Here is a 17,280-nt window from a genome sequence, read left to right as displayed (position 1 = left end):
CATCACCCAAAGACTCCCTATGCTGTGGAACAAAATCCCGGTACATGTGAGGCAGAGCACCTCGCTGGCCTTGTTCAAGAGAAATCTTGACCAATGGATGGGAGATCGCAGATATACCCCAGGGATTACCTCAGTGTCACTGCTCGACAGAGGCACAGCAAAATAATGGGTATAGTTCCCCATACTAAAGGGGTGGCGTAAGCCACAAAACGATGGGCTAGGCTTGTAAATGCCCTCGGGCAGATAGCCTAGTATGAACCTATGAACCTATGAACTGCAGTTCCCCATTGGTGCATAAATAATAAAAACAAACATAAAGGTAACATTCAAACCGAAACAATAGGTTGCCCTATTTCTGTAGTTGCTAACCTTCTCACTGATTGTTTTCTGTTTGGCGACTGCTGCTCCTCCTGGAAGGTGTAACCCAGTCTGTTTGCCCTTCGGGCTCACTCTGCTCCCCTACCCTGCCCCCAAATTCCATCCGCCCCACTACCTGTACTTTTTTTCATCCCCTGACTCCTCCCCACACAACACCTCTCCAATCACAATACACCTAAGCCAAACCCCACCCACATGTAGATCTACACCACCCCAAACATCCACCCCTCTTACAATGCTGTACATAACATCTCTTACTATAACCCTGTTTGCCCTACTAATCTCTCTCTTTTCTCTTACCTATCTCTCACTTTTTCCCAACCCTTGTCGTAACTCTCACACACTCTACTACATCTTACCATCAACCTTACTTCCCATCCTACTCATCCATCTCACATGAACTCTTTACCTCTAACCCAATCGATTTTTTCAAACAAAAACCGCTCCCAACCCAACCCCCCCCATACTCCCCTCTTAAATGCTGTAACAGAAAATCACTACTCTCACACAGCCCAAGCTACCCTTGCCCAACACACTGTCTCACTCTTCTACTCCACCACATCTCTCTCTCACTAGCCGGCGACAACCACCCCAACCCTTGGACCTATCCCTAACATCACTCTCACCAAATCCTCCACTCAACCCACAAACTCAAAGTCCATCCGCCTTACAACACTTAATGCACAAAGCCTAAAAACAAGCTCCTTAACCTCCATGCTTGGCTCTGCCATAACCACCCCGACATTACCACCGTTTCTGAAACCTGGCTGAAAACTTATATAAAAGATAGCAAAATCCTACCACCAGGTTTCCAAATCATTTGCAATGACAGAGCCTGAAAAAAAGGAGGTGGAATAGCAATAATACCCCACCTCCCATACCATAACTCCGTACTCCAATAAAATACCAACCTTTGCCAATGCTGAAATTATAATGGGTTTACTAAAAATAAACAACCCCAAGTCCATATATATCACTGCCCTCTATATACCCTTAGTGATAATATCAAAACTCTTGAAAACATACTTTCCTGGTTCTCCTCCAATATAAAAACTGAAACCTATATACTCGGTGTTACCAACATCAACTGGAATACTATTAACTCTGAAGCCCCGTCTCACACAATCAACCTGTACAACTTCTCCCAACTAATACAATCTCCAAACTGACCAAATGAAGATAGTACCTGTGGTACCATCATTGACTGGATCCTAACAACACACCCAAACATTATCACCAAAGCCGGAACATTACCTGATCCTCTCAGTGCTCACCTACCAGCCTTCACTGACCATCTCCCATCTCCACTGCATAAACAACACCACTACATCCAAACCCCCAACCTCTCCTCTTTCAACTTTCTAACTTTCTCTGAATGCTTAAAGCATACTGACTGGTCCCCTCTAAAAACCCTACCTCTAGATGATTACATTTCCTACTTTAACCACTCATTCCTAACCCTTCACAATCAGCAAGCCCCTCCCCCCTCGAACCAAACACATCAAAACCAAACCCTGCCCATGGTTATCAAAAGATACTAAACTAGCCCTGCACCAAAGGGACAAAAAATGGAAACAATATTAAAAATATAAAAACCCTAACACTCTCGTAGAGTATAAGCAACTGCAAAACTCCGCAAAAAAAATAATTAAAGACCGCTAAGCTCACTACTCCAAACTCCAGTCCTTGCACTCAACAAATCCCAAAAAATCTGGGACTCCGTCTCATCCATGCTGCATCCTGGCAACAAAGAAAACCTCTGCCCAGACCCCAACCTCTCCAACCTTGAAACAGCCAGCCAGTTCAACTCATTCTTCATAGACTGCATAGCTAAACTATCAGCCTCCTTTCCACCCCCCTCCTCCACCACCACCCCCCCAGTCATCAACCTTCCTCTACATCTTTCTGCCTCAAGCCCATCCCCACAAGCACTTTAAAAAGACTTCTCCTCAAACTCAAACCCTGTCACAATGCACCCGACAATCTTCCACCCACCTTCTTCAAACATTCTACAGACACAACCGTTTCCTAAGCCCTTCTACCTATCAAACTTTTGCATCCACCTTCCTACTCCCCTCCATTATGTATGGTGCCCCTCTTTTCACCAATCTCCATCTTAGCCTTTGGTCCAAACTTGAATCCTGCTACCACAAGATCTCCAAATTTGCAACCAATTCAAAAAACTTATACCACCACTGCCACTCCCTCCTAGCCCTCAGCTGGCTTGAACTACCCAACTACCTCATTTACCTACAACTCACCATTGCCCACAAGCTTATCTTTAAACCCGCCAACTACCCAGCTCTCGTTACTTCCTTAAAACCTTACATTCCCAACCTCTCACTCAGATCCAAAAAACAAAATCTCTTTCAGGCCCACAAACCTGCACAACCTCCTGGCCATCTACAGCTGTCCCACTCCTGAGCTAAACAGTGGAACTCTCTCCCCACACACCTAATGCAACCTACCTAACCATACAAATTTCAAATCTCAGATACTTTCTCATCTTTCTTCCAAATGGGAATGCCCTTGCTACACTCCAACTTAACCCCCCCTCATTCCACCTTGCGCTGACTCATGCAACTACCGCTACTATGACTTCATCCAACCCGAAACAGTCCCTCCTGTACCAAAAACTAATTTTCTCTCTAATATCTCTTGTACTATACTCTCCAATCTCAATTATACTATTACCCTCTCCATGCATAATATTTTCCTAACCTACTAATGGCTAGTAGCTATATATTTTGAAATGTTAAACCTACAATTGAGTATGCAACAAAAATATTCACTTTATGTTAATGTTGAAATTTCTGTATTCAATTATGTGTTTTCATTTTTGTAACATTGTGACAAGCCAATTGCAAATGTCATGGAGCTTATCTGTAAATGTTTAATTAGCTATATGAACTATGTCCTTTTGTAACATGTGAAATGTAACTTGCAATTATTGTGGAGTTTTCTCCCTGAGTTTCCACTGAAAATGGGCTCTTCTTGACCCAGTGGACTTCCCTGGTCATCAAAGTTAAATAAAATAAAAAATAAATAATAAAAGTTGCGCTGCTTTAGTTTTCCTACTATAAACGTTACCATGTAATGGGATCCTATCTCGCCTACATTCATAACTGATGGGTTCGGAGCCGATCCATCGGCTGCGACTCGGCCACTATATAGTAGAATGAAGTCTCTAATTGGCTGGGCTACCCCTTATCCCAGAATGCACTACGCCTGCTTCCCCGGATCTCGTTTGCTGCTTTTCAAGCTAGACGTGGTCTCGACTTGGCTGGAGCTAAGTGTTTTTTTTGTATACTTTTTGGTCTTTTGACCTAGGGTTTTCTTCACGAATTTAACAAACAGCTGTTTTAACAGCTTTACGTGTGTGTGTGAACCGTTTTCGGTGTGATTGGTATTTTTTTATTCTTACCGGGCAAGGCCCGTTTAAGTTAGAGAGCCCTTGCCCTTATTTGTGAGTCAATGTGCTTATTTCTGAGTCAATCTGTTGAATTTGTCTACTTTAAGGTTTGTTTTATTGATCAAGCCCGTTTAAGTTAGAGGGCTTCTGCCCGATTTGTGTTCTGTATCTCGGGCCAGTCCCGTTTTGAGTCAAGGGCTCGTGCCCTACTTTAAGGTTACTTTTTGTGGTAAAATAATTGTTGTGTGATAGGATGTCTAAAGAGCAGAAGTCTGGCTTTAAAAAGTGCACCAAGTGCAATTACAAAATGTCTATTACTGATAGCCATGCTGTTTGTGTTTATTGTTTAGGACTGAAACATTTGCAGGAAACATGTAGTGTTTGTCACGCTTTTTCCTCTAGGGTCCTTCAAGAACGTAAAAATAAATTGATCCTTAAGGGCCTTGTTAAGCCCTCTTTTGAGGAAGCCTTGGCTTCTCCTTCCTCTCCAGCTTCTAAAAAGAAAAGGTCGTCGGCTCCGACCAGTCCGTCGGAACCGACTTCCAAGAAGCATAGATCGACCTCTTCTTCCTCGGCTCCAATGGCTTTGGAGCCTCGGGTGGAAGGGTCTGCCTCGGTACCTCTTTCCTCGGCTCCATTGGTGTCGGAGCCGCAGGTTGGGGGATCGAGAGGCGAATCATCTGCCTCGGCTCCTTTGGTCTCGGAGCCGTTGGAGGTGTGCAGCTCAGACTCTCCCCCCCCCGGCCCTGAAGTCTCTTTTGGCGCCGATGCGTATTCATACGGTTCCGGATCCAGTGCCGATGGTGTTGGAGCCGTTTCGGAGCTGGTCCCCTAGTCTATCGGAGCTGAGAGAGAAATAGTCTCGGCCCCCATCTATTTCCTCTAAATCCTCCAGATTGTCAGACTCAGATTTGGACAGAGTTATCCAGAGGCTTTTCCAGTCCCCGGTTTTTGCAAAAATGGTCTCGGCTCCAGCCCACTCGGCTCCGGAGCCAGCCCCCACTTCGACGCATCCGATTCCTCCTCCAACCTCCTCGGAGCCGTTGGAGTCGGTGATGGTAGAGCGGAGCAGAGTTGTCCAGTCGGAACCGAGACTCCCTCGGAGCCTCTCGGTTCCGACCATCATTCCTACCCTGTCCTCGGCATCAGGGTTCGGTACCAGGACTTCCTCGGTCGGGGCCGAGGGGAACACTTTGGAACTGGTAGCTTCGGTGCCTAGTCTCCTCCTCGGAGCGTCGGCCGCAGGGATTCCCGGTACCGTTGTGGTCTCTCAGCCGGTGTCCTCCGTAGAGTCTGGAGGTCCTGCTTTTGAGGCCATGAGGAGTGCGCTGGCCATGTCCTTGCTGGCTCAGCAAGTCTCTACCTCACCGTCCCTAGACTTGGGAACTGGTGCTTCTGGTGTGCTTCATTCCCACGACAGCGGGGCTCCAGGGCCTGAGGATACCCCCTTGGGGGGTTCCCTTCTTCCGGGAGGTCCTTCTGAATCCGCTTCAGATGAACCTCCAAGAAAGAAATTGTGCAAGAGGAAGCACATTGACTCCCAGGATGAGTCTATCACATCAGATACTGACCTCAATGATGCAGAAGGGTCCCCAAAATCGTCCTTGGATGACGTCTCATTCTCAGATATCCTCGAGATCCTGAGACAGAGAGGCGATTGGCAGTCCAAAACCCCTTCCACAGAGGAGTCAGTCTTCCTCAAGGCTTTTGGGGCCCAGCCCTCTGCCTCCTGGGTGTCTCCACCCTTTGATGAATTGCTAGATTTAGTTTCTCGAAGGGTGTGGGAACACCCTGACTCTGTGGAACCGGTGCCCGCCAGGCCTAACAAGTTCCTCTCAGCCCCTCCTCAAAAATAATTTTTGACTAAAGGAGTTGCAGTAGATGCGATGGTGGTGGCATCTGCCACTCAGCAGGACGTGGCAGAGGCTTCAACGTCTATTCACCCTCCTAATAAGGATTCCAGGAGCATGGATAGGTATGGGAAGCATACCCTTTCTTCAGCGGCCTTTACCCCGCGGTCGCTGAATTATCTTTGTCATTTTACCAGGCTCCAAAGGGACCTCCTCAAAGAGTTAGGTGAGTCTCTTACGGGTAATCTTCCTGAGGCGTTAGCCCAAACTGTTGGTGCCCAGATGACTACCCTATCTTTGATAGTCAACTCATCCATGAGGCTCATCTCTTATGCGGCCGAAGGGGCGAGTAGAGCAGCGGGAACAGGCGTGGCTCTTAGAAGACACGCCTGGTTATGCTTGTGTCCCTTTGCGGAGGCCTTTAATTCTTCCTTCACCGACGCCCCCTTTGATGGGCCCTCCCTGTTTGGACCCAAGGTGAAGGACACACTAACTCGATGCGAGCAGGAGGGCAAGACCTTGACTGCCGTGGGGGCCCGTTTTTCCGCTCCCTCTAGACCTTACCCCAAAGCCCAGAGAGGAGGGAAAATGTGGTTCAGAAAATCTCAAAGGTCTTTCCCTCCTCCACCGAGTGATCCCCCCTCTAGAGGCAGGGGGGGGGATTCAGGAAGACGCTGCCCCAGAGGCGGCAGAGGCCCCCGTAACTCTGGAGACCGTGATTCCTTTCATGGTTCATCCTACGCTCACCGTCCCTGAGACGTGGCCCGACTGTGCATCTCCGGAGCCAGTCAGGGGTCGCTTTGCGGAACATCCGCAGGCTTGGGAATCTATCACCAAGGATCAGTGGGTGCTCCGAACCATAACCGGAGGCTATCTTATCCCTTTCACCAAGCCCCCTCTTCCTATCAGGAAAATCCCGGATGTGCCACCCAGTCAGCGGGATCAAGCAGCAGTCGAGGTCTCAAAGCTGCTAAGAAAAGGAGTCATCCAGCCTGTCCCCGCCGACCAGATCGGATCAGGAACTTACTCAAGACTATTTTTGGTGCCAAAAAAGACAGGGGACTTAAGGCCCATTTTGGACCTCAGATCATTGAATCGCTTTGTAAAAAAATCCAAATTCCGAATGGTCATCCTTCAGTCCATTCTCCCGTTATTGGAGAAGGATGTCTGGATGTGCTCCATAGATCTCAAGGACGCTTACTATCACATCCTGATAAGTCAAGAGTCCAGGAGTCACTTACGCTTCCGCCTGGGAACCAGTCATTTTCAGTTGCGAGCACTGCCCTTTGGTCTCACCACAGCCCCCAGGGTCAAAAAACGAACACCCCAAGAAAAGGGGAAACACCAAGGAACATCAAACACTAATCGGACCACCGCCAAATGAGAACCACGATTGCAGGTAACACTTTAATCACAGAACATCCAGACTAAGCACTTTCACCATTCAATAATGGCATCATCAGAGTCAACGTAAGCATAGATCAACTGTTCTTAAATACTTATCCTAATCAAATTCACAATTACTTAATTGAATACACAATTAATTAATTACATTGTTGAATAAATAATCATAATAAACTTGATTCTAAACCTAACCAATGGGTCACTAACATCTACATTTTACATATTTTATTGTCAATAAATAATTCTACTTAAAAACAACATCACACCATGTTTTAAACACTACATAACATTTATAAAAATCACATCTATAAAAAATTGTTATTTTTTTATAAATAATGTCTAAATAATTAAATTAAATGATGTATGATTTTTGCTTTAAAACTGGCTTCAATGAAATATAATCAGTGAGCCCAGGTTGTCTCGTTGCATTCAACCTAAATTGCCATTCGGCTTCACACATCTCCCCCTTCCCCAGTAAACACTTTGTCAATAATAAAAAATATGAATTTCTTAAAATTCAAACATTTAATGGAATGCAAATACAAAGCATTGTGAACATCTTTATTTTTGATAGATCTATTGTGCTCCATAACCCTGTCCCTTAACCTACGGGTCGTCATGCCCACATAGAAGGCGTCACATGAAATACATGACGCCACATAGACTAGATTCCTACTGTTACAGTTGCACAAACCTGGACAGGCCAAGGTACGCTTAAAACCTGAAACACAAACATAGGCACCCTCCGCAACAAACCTACACATACTACAAGCCCCACATTTGCCCATCCAAGATCTCGATGTTCTACTAATTCTCTCCAACCTGTTCTTCAAATTAGTTCCCTTAGAAAACACAATTCTAGGCTCATTACCTAAAATAGCTTTTGTTTCAAGTCCCAAACATTCTTTCCAAGCATATCTTACCACAGAACACAATTCAGAGGACTTTTCATTATATTTTATAACCAGTACTGGGCCATCCCGATTAACAACATCATTGGCCCTAAAATCAACAGGGGGTATTCCACCTATAGAAACCCCTTGTTTCAAAATAGGGGCATAAATGGCCCGCTTCTTTTTGTACACATCTTTTTTAATATTTAACAAAAGCTTCAGGGGGTACCCACGATCCAATAACATGCCTATCAATTTGTAAATTTCCAATTTAAAAATTCCCTCATCACTAACAAGCCTTGATGTTCTGACCATCTGCCCCTTTGCCACCCCCTTCCTTTGATGAAAGGGGTGACAACTATCAAAGTGGAGCAGCGAATTCGAGTAGTTTTCCTTCCTAAAAATAGTACTAAACAACTCACCTTTGTTTTTAGATATAGTAATATCCAAATAATTGACACTCTCTTGATTCCAAACATAAGTAAATTTCAAAAACTTGGTAGTGTTATTCAGAAAATTCACAAATTCAATCGCCTCACTCTCATTTCCTTCCCAAATAATCAACAGGTCATCCAAAAACCTATTGTACAACACAATCTTAGAATAAAACTCAGAAGGAAACACAAAAGCCTTCTCCCAGGCCAATAAAACAAGATTAGCAAACACTGGGGCACATTTGGCACCCATTGCTACTCCAGAAAGTTGCTGATAGAATTCTCCTTCAAATTTCATGAAATTGTTATGAAGAACCAATTCCATCAAATCAAAAAGTAAGTTGATCCTTTCCTTGTCCACTTTATTACTGGTATTTAGACTCTTGTAGAACATCTCAAGGCCCTCTATATGGGGAATTACTGAAAAAAGATTAACTACATCTATCGTGAGAAAACTAAACGACTCACAATCCCTTCTAACATTCCTCAATCTTTCAAGGCAATGCCAAGAATCCCTAAGAATGTGGGTCACTCCTGTAAGGGCAGGCCTAGCAAATGCATCTACAAAAGCCGCAAGGGGTTCTGTTTTGGAACCCTTCGCTGACACGATGGGTCTGAATGACAAATTTTCAGTCCCCTTATGCACCTTAGGGATCCCAAAAATGCTGGGCATATTCGGGTGCTTAACCTGTAAATAATCATACTCCTTCTCGTTTATAACACCCTGAAACAGTGCATCTAACAAAAATAAATCAATCTTTTTATATGCCCTATTAACCTCATTTAATGACACTCTAGTGTATACAGCCTCTTCATCCAAAAGCTTTGTCATTGCGGCCAAGTAGTCAATCTTGCACATCATAACCATCCCGCCCCCTTTGTCTGGTTTCATACACCTCACTTTATCTGATCCCCCCAATTCTTTTAAAGCCAATCTTTCCCCTTCAATCAGGTTGTCTTGCCAACAATGTTTTGTCGCACAAATTCTTCTGAATTCATATTCTCCTAGTTTATCAAACACTAAAAGAGCCCCATTATGTGGTGGAACAAAGGTGCTCGTCCTTTTTAAAGGCACTACTGTCATACAACTACTTCCATCATAATCGGAAAAATTCTTCTGTTGAAAATATAACTGAAGATCAAGTCTTCTCAAAAACAATTTAAAATCCACTAAGACTTGAGCCACATCCAACCTATAATTCGGGACAAACTTAATCCCTTTACTAAATAAACCAAAATAACTATCACCAATTTCTAAATCAGTGTAGTTATAAATAATGAACCCATTTTTAGTCAAAGTAGAACATTCCAAAATAGAATTAGATTCAATCCCACTTCCTTCACTGTTAACATCAGAATCCATCATTAAATGACCTTCACCTAGTGAACGTACCCGCATGTCATCGACACAAATAAAAGACAATTCATTGTCTACAGAATGTCCACACATATTATCAGTGCTTGTAACGTTATCATACATTTCAAATGAAATACCATCGTTAGTTGCATTCACATTACCATTGTTAAAACAATCCTGAATAATGGACCTGTTGGTTAATTCTTGATTTGTGTTACTAAAAACATCTCCAAAGTCATCCTTAAACCCAAACTTTAATAATTTGGATGATCCTTCCACATCACTCCCCTCCCCATACCCCTGTCGTACATTGGACCCTCTTTCCGACTTCTGTTTATTAGACGCTCCGACCTCCTTGGGCCGCTTGTTGGATCTAAAAAAACATCAGCATCCTGAAAGTCACATTCATTGTTGTTACATTCATTATTTCCCCCCCCAATGTCACCATTATTGTCCAAACCATGCTGCAAACTCATCGAAGAATGAAGTCTTTGACCGCCCACAGGGTAGGCACGCCCATTAGCATAATCTGCAGTGTCCCGAATAAGCTTTTTCTGTTTAGTTTCCTTACTTTGTTTAACAAACAAATCCAACTTTACCAAAACTTTATCAAACCATGCCTGGTATTGGAAGAAAAGGAGATCAGAAGTAATACTGATGTATAATTTGTCAATCTCCCCCCGCAATTCCACTAACTTGCCCTGATTGCTCTTAATGATAATATCAAGCAACTCAAGGCCAGTGCAATCAAATAAACAAACAAGCTCTTTAAATGATTCAGTACCTGCATTAATCCCCATCGGAAGTTTCCATACTCGAAGACCCTTTGGTACCTGCTTAAGTTCCTTTGACTTGCTCAAAAACAAATTATCGAGTTGCAACGCTCTATATTTTCTACAGAGCTTTTCATACCTAAATATCTGCTCTTTGAGGGCCGGGAACACATTTTTGTTATTAGATGAAGAATCGAACGTTGAAAATTCAAAAGTTGGTAAATTAAACCAATGCTCCTGATTGTGCTGTCTGCGCACACTAGTCGATGCAATAGATGGTGCTCGCGTCACTACCGACACCTCTCCAGGCCCTCCTCTACTAGATCCAGCAACCGCTCCACTGTATGATACTGACGCTACAGGTCTCTGTCCTGGCGTCAAGGAAGCAATAGGCGAATGCAGAGTAAACAGGTCTACCTCGGCATCCGTTGGGCTCACACAACCAGTACCAGTAGGGCTAGCACCAACAACGGCCCCTCCGTTTCTTTTATCCTTTTCATTTATACTAATAAGCTTCTGAACGGATGATAGAAGCTCCTTTAAAATGCTGTCCATGATCAAGGAACACCAAACAATAACGATACTCACAGGCAGAGCCAATTAACACAAAAGTCAAAAAACGAACACCCCAAGAAAAGGGGAAACACCAAGGAACATCAAACACTAATCAGACCACCGCCAAATGAGAACCACGATTGCAGGTAACACTTTAATCACAGAACATCCAGAACATCCAGACTAAGCGCTTTCACCATTCAATAATGGCATCATCAGAGTCAACGTAAGCATAGATCAACTGTTCTTAAATACTTAGCCTAATCAAATTCACAATTACTTAATTGAATACACCATTTTGGACCTCAGATCATTGAATCGCTTTGTAAAAAAATCCAAATTCCGAATGGTCACCCTTCAGTCCATTCTCCCGTTATTGGAGAAGGATGTCTGGATGTGCTCCATAGATCTCAAGGACGCTTACTATCACATCCTGATAAGTCAAGAGTCCTGGAGTCACTTACGCTTACGCTTCCACCTGGAAACCAGTCATTTTCAGTTCCGAACACTGCCCTTTGGTCTCACCACAGCCCCCAGGGTGTTCACCAAGTGTCTGGCAGTAGTGACAGCTCACTTGAGAAGTCTAGGATTCCAAGTGTTTCCCTATCTAGACGACTGGCTCCTTACTACGACCTCCAAGCATCTATTAGTTCGGGCGATTATGACCACAGTCAGTTTGGGTCATTCACTAGGAATCACGTTCAATTGGGGAAAATCTGTGCTACAGCCGTCTCAGTGTATTACCTTTACAGGCGCAGAGTTAGACACAAGAAGAATGCTGGCATTCTTGCCGGTAGAAAGGATTCAGGTCCTGCAGTCTCAGGTTCAAACCTTGTTACCCAGATCACGAGTTCAGGCCAGACTGATTCTGCAGTTATTGGGCACGATGGCCTCGACTATTCTTCTAGTCCCCTTAGCCAAGCTGCACATGCGGGTGCTGCAATGGCTACTGTCGGTTCAATGGTCCTTTCAGGATCTCCCCTTGAACCATTTGGTTCAGATTATGGAAATTTGCCATCGGGACCTACGTTGGTGGCTGCTTCGGTCCAACCTGGACCAGGGGCAACCCTTTGCCCTTCAGCCTCCCGTCGCCACGGTGACCACGGATGCCTCCCAGATAGGGTGGGGGGGGGCATTATCTGGACAGGTCTGTCCAAGGCACGTGGCGGGCTCACGAGATGCACTTACATATCAATATCCTGGAAATGAGAGCGGTGCTACTGGTGTTGCAAGCACTTCATCATGCTCTTCCACGGGGTACTATTGCTATCCTATCCGACAACATTTCGGTAGTCTGGTACATAAACAAGCAAGGCGGAACCAGGTCCTACCCTCTTTGCCGAGAGGCCATGAGAGTGTGGCATTGGGCGATTTCTACCCAGCGTTTCCTAGTGGCAATGCACATTCCGGGGAAATCCAATATGATTGCAGACAGGCTGAGCAGGACTCTCCTGTTGCCCCACAAGTGGTCCCTCAATGACAGGGTGGCTGCAAACATCTTCGCCAAGTGGGGCCTCCCTTGTTGCAACTTGTTCGCTAACCCTCGCAATGTGAAATGCAGGGAGTTCTTCACTCTGACTCCCTCTCAGGGGCAGATTCCCAGGGACGCCCTAGCTCACAGTTGGCCCCCTGGTCTACTTTACGCCTTCCCTCCGGTTCCCCTTCTCCCGAAGGTGATACAGAAGGTGATTTATCTAGGAAGCGACATGATTTTGATCGCTCCACACTGGCCTCGTCAGGTTTGGTTCCCCTTCCTTCTGAGGTATGTGGTGGAGGGCCCATGGTTTCTGGACCTGGTGCCCGACCTATTAACTCATCAGTTGGGACAGTCTCACCCATCCCTCAGGTCCTTGAGGTTGGCCACCTGGTTACTCCACTTCCAACCTTAGTAAGAGATAACTCTCTTTCTCCAGACGTCATCCACATTTTGTCCTCTTCTCACAAACCTTCCACTATTAAATTGTATTCCAGCAAGTGGAAGAGGTTTGCACTTTGGGCCCAGCAATGAGGTATAGATCCTCTTACCACCCCAGTACCTCAGGTTTTAGAATTCCTGGCTTCTTTGTTTTATTTGGGCTCTTCAGTTTCCACAATTAAAGTCCAACTGGCGGCTATCTCTAATTTTCATGTCTCCTTTGAGCCTTCCTTAATGGCAGACAGGCTTTGCAAATCTTTCCTTAAAGGAGCGTGGCTCCTTCGGCCCCCAATAGCCCATCCTGTGCCCCCTTGGGACCTGAATATGGTTCTAGCTTCTCTAACTGCCCGCCTCTTTGAACCAGCAGCTACTTGTGATATAAAATTTCTATCTTGGAAAACCGCCTTTTTGGTAGCCATAACCTCTGCCAAGCGCGTCTCAGAGCTTCAGGCTCTCTGTTCTAATCCTCCTTATTTGACTTTTCACAAAGACAGAGTGTCCCTCAAGTTAAATCCCTCTTTCTTGCCCAAGGTAGCATCCCCCTTATGCATTCAACAATCCTTGGAACTCCCTGTGTTTTTTCCCAAATTCTCCAATAACGCAGAATATATTTTCCATCAGTTAGATGTTCACAGACAACTGCGTTTTTATTTAAGTAGGACCAGTCAGACACGAAAGTCAGATCAGCTGTTTGTGTCCTTTGCGGAAAATAGGTTGGGTCAGCCCGTGGCGAAAACCACCATAGCCAAATGGATTAAAGATTGCATTTCCTTCATTTATTCACGGTCCGGCAAAGAGCTACCCTTCCCAGTCAGGGCTCATTCTACCAGGGCAATGGCTACTTCGGTAGCATTCTACTCCAAATTATCGATAGATGATATCTGTGCGGCCGCTACCTGGACTTCTCCGCACACCTTCATTTCTCATTACAAGATAGATGTGGCTTCTCGGGGTAGAGCTTCTTTTGGTTCCACAGTTCTCAGGAGTGTTTTCCAATGAGCCACCCGGGATTTAGGTGCTAGGGACGCTGTCCCATCAGTTATGAATGTAGGCGAGATAGGATCCCATTACATCTTTTAGTTATGTACTTACCATAACTTCGGATGTATGGGATCCATCTCACCTACATTCATACGTACCCGCACTCCTTCCCCCTTCCCATTGGATTTAGAGGGAATTTTGCTACTTACTGAGTTTTTCTCTTGAAGGACTTTAGTTTGTTACAGTTGCTGGTATGTCTCTGTGTCTGGATGTAGGCATGAAAGCGAACAAACAAGATCTGGGGAAGCAGGCGTAGTGCATTCTGGGATAAGGGGTAGCCCAGCCAATTAGAGACTTCGTTCTACTATATAGTGGCCGAGTCAGAGCCGATGGATCGGCTCCGAACCCATCAGTTATGAATGTAGGCGAGATGGATCCCATACATCCGAAGTTATGGTAAGTACATAACTAAAAGTTCACACATATTGACATATTGACCTGTGGTGATGATCCTGAGTTGCATGTCCTCTGATGTTCATCGTGTTTCACTGCTGCAGTCATGACTGTAGGGTTCTCCCCTGCCAGCAGGCAGCCCCAGGTCAGCCAGAATCCCAAAGTCTGGGTCCGGCGTCGGCTGTTCAACCATGCTCCCTGACGTTAGAGCGCCAGGAGTACAAAGCTGACAGCCGATGCCATCTTCTCCAGTCTTTCTTGCCGTGCGGTGATAGCAGTTCGCATTTGCCGGTTGGTGGACTCCTGACGAATTTTACTGATATTCTTCGGTCCGAAGACTTTCTTCTCCACTCAAAGCTAAGTACCCCGTTGGGGAAATTTTTTCTTGCTCCACTCCGATGTCAGAAAAAGTTAATAATTGTATTTCATGTGGGAAGCAAATACCTCATAAGGATTTTCATTCTTACTGTATTCCTTGCTTGGGCCCTGACCACGACGTAGCTAGTTGTCGGTTTTGTGCTAGATTCAATCAACGTACTATTAAGCGAAGGTACGATTTTGCTTTTCATTACTTCGGTAGGCGCTTTAACTACAAAATGTCGTCAGATACGGTCCCGGCTACCGGAGTTCATAAACATCGCAAGGATAAAGACAGGCCTCCGAGGTCCAAATCTGATGATAGCGCACAAGCGGAGCCAGCTTCAGGTTCGGCCGTCGTCAGTGAGGTGCTTTTGCAGCCCCTGTCGTCGGCCATTTCAGAACCGACGGCCGAAACGGACTCTCATGAGGAGCCAACCAGGCCTTTAAATATTTCTGTTGCAGGACCTTCGGACAATGCTCCTTCGGATGGGTCCGGAGCCGCTGTGCAGGTACCGGCTTCCAAAGGGGTTTTCAGGCCTACTCAGCTTCTAATAAAGGCAAAGCCAAAGACAAAGGCAAAGACTCCTTCAAAATCAAAGACTTCTACACAGGCTACTTCTGAACCGGCTCCCAAGTCACAGAAACAGTTACTCAAGATGGCGGAGGATTTACTTACTATGATTAGGGGTTCTCATCCCCCTCCAGACAAAAGGCCAAGGCAGGATGTTTCTTATGATTCCTCTGATCAGGCTTCTGTTTCCTCAGTTTCTTCTTCTGATCAGGAATATTCTTTCCATCCTTATGAGGATTCTGATGCTGAAGAATCCATTCCTTCAGCTTCTCCCATGAGGAGTTCTCTTTTGGGGAAACTTTGCATGAAATGAGGGAACATTTCCACTGAGAAGGACAAGAGTATTTGGAATCTAAGAAAAGGCTGAGGGGATTTCTTCTTCTTCCCCAACATAGACCCCTGGCTATTCCTCCTGTTTTGGATATTGTGGATGATGCCTTTTCGGAGGCTAACTTAACCCCTGACTCTTTTCCTCCTGCTCCTGTGAAGCCTGATAGATATTACAGAGTTCCTGATTCCCATCAGTTTTTATACAAGAACCCTTCTGCTGACCCTGAAACCATTTCTCAGGGTCCTAAGGGAGCTAAGGCTGCTGCTGCCAAAAATCCTACTCCTACTGAAAAGGATTCTCGATCCTTAGAAAGATGGGGCAAAAAGGTGTACACTTTTGCTACTTTGTCCATTAGGGCTTTAAACTGTCAGTTTCATATGTTTAAATACCAGCAATTTCTATTGTCTGTCTTAAAACAAAAGCTTACTTCCATGTCTGCCTGTGCAGAGGATAAGGAATTACATGACTTATTGCATGCCACTGAACAGGTTAGGAAGCATGGTTTACACTTGGAGGCTTCTTGTAGGGCTGCGGCCTCTGGCACAGTCATTAGGAGGCATGCATGGCTAAAGGAACAAAATTTACCTGAACAGGTAAAGGCAAAATTATTGGATGCTCCTGTTCAGCCAAATGTTTTGTTTGGATCGAAAGCTGAAGAGGTGATTAAAAAGATGGAGGATAAGGCGAAATCAATGCAAACAGTTAAAGATTTCTTACAGGTACAGCCTCCTAGATTTAGCAGGAATTGGCCTTCAAAAAATTGGTCCTTTCCCACTTCAGACAGGCCTCAGAGGGGTAGATATAGAAGTTCCAGAGGGAGGCCTCAATCACAAGCTGCTTATAGACCAAGACAGTGGACTGCTTCCACCCCTAGGGGAGGAGAGGACAGGTCACAATCTCAAAGGAAACAAACTCAATGACTCCCTCTGTGGGGCTACAGGAACTTCTTCCCTGGAAGTACCTCTTGGAGGAAAACTCTCTCTTTTTTATCAAAACTGGACTCAAATAACCCAAGACAAATGGGTTTTGGATGTGGTTTTAAGAGGTTACAAATTCCATTTTCATACCTTGCCAAGGCCAAGCGGATGGCCAGACCTTCCAAAACATCAGTGGACGGAGGCCTTAAACCAGGTGGAAGCTCTTTCGGTTATGAATGCCATAGAACTGGTTCCTCTTTCAGAGATGGGAAAAGGGTTTTATTCAAGGCTCTTTCTAGTCCCAAGGAAGCAAAACTCATGGAGACCCATTCTGGATCTGTCGGTCTTGAACACCTTTCTAGAGATTCCAAAATTCAAGATGCTTACTCTACAGCAGCTACTTCCAATGCTGTCCAAAAATGCATGGATGGTAACTTTGGATTTAAAGGAGGCATATTTACACATTCCCATCAGGCAGGATCACAGAAAATACCTCAGGTTCAAAGCCGGATCGAGGCACTTTCAATTCTCTGCGCTGCCCTTTGGATTATCTACTGCGCCCAGGGTCTTCACCAAATGCCTGGCTCCAGTAGTAGCTTACTGCAGACTCAAGGGAATTCAAATTTACCCTTATCTGGATGATTGTCTAATTCAGGCAGACAGCAAGGATGTCTTACTCCAGCATCTAGAATTTGT

General features: G+C 45.0%; 1 protein-coding gene across 1 annotated transcript in view; it reads left to right on the top strand.

Moving 5' to 3' along the window:
- The window catches only part of TBC1D19 (TBC1 domain family member 19), a 2,958,314-nt gene that overhangs the window by 2,078,452 nt on the left and 862,582 nt on the right, over nucleotides 1-17,280 (top strand). The gene's annotated exons all lie outside the window — the stretch shown is intronic.

This window comes from Protopterus annectens, chromosome 2.part1, assembly GCF_019279795.1.
Source record: "Protopterus annectens isolate FY-2018-M chromosome 2.part1, PAN1.0, whole genome shotgun sequence".
Lineage (NCBI taxonomy): Eukaryota > Metazoa > Chordata > Ceratodontiformes > Protopteridae > Protopterus > Protopterus annectens.
Note: the sequence above shows the minus strand (reverse complement) of the source record. Positions and strands in the feature narration are given on the sequence as shown.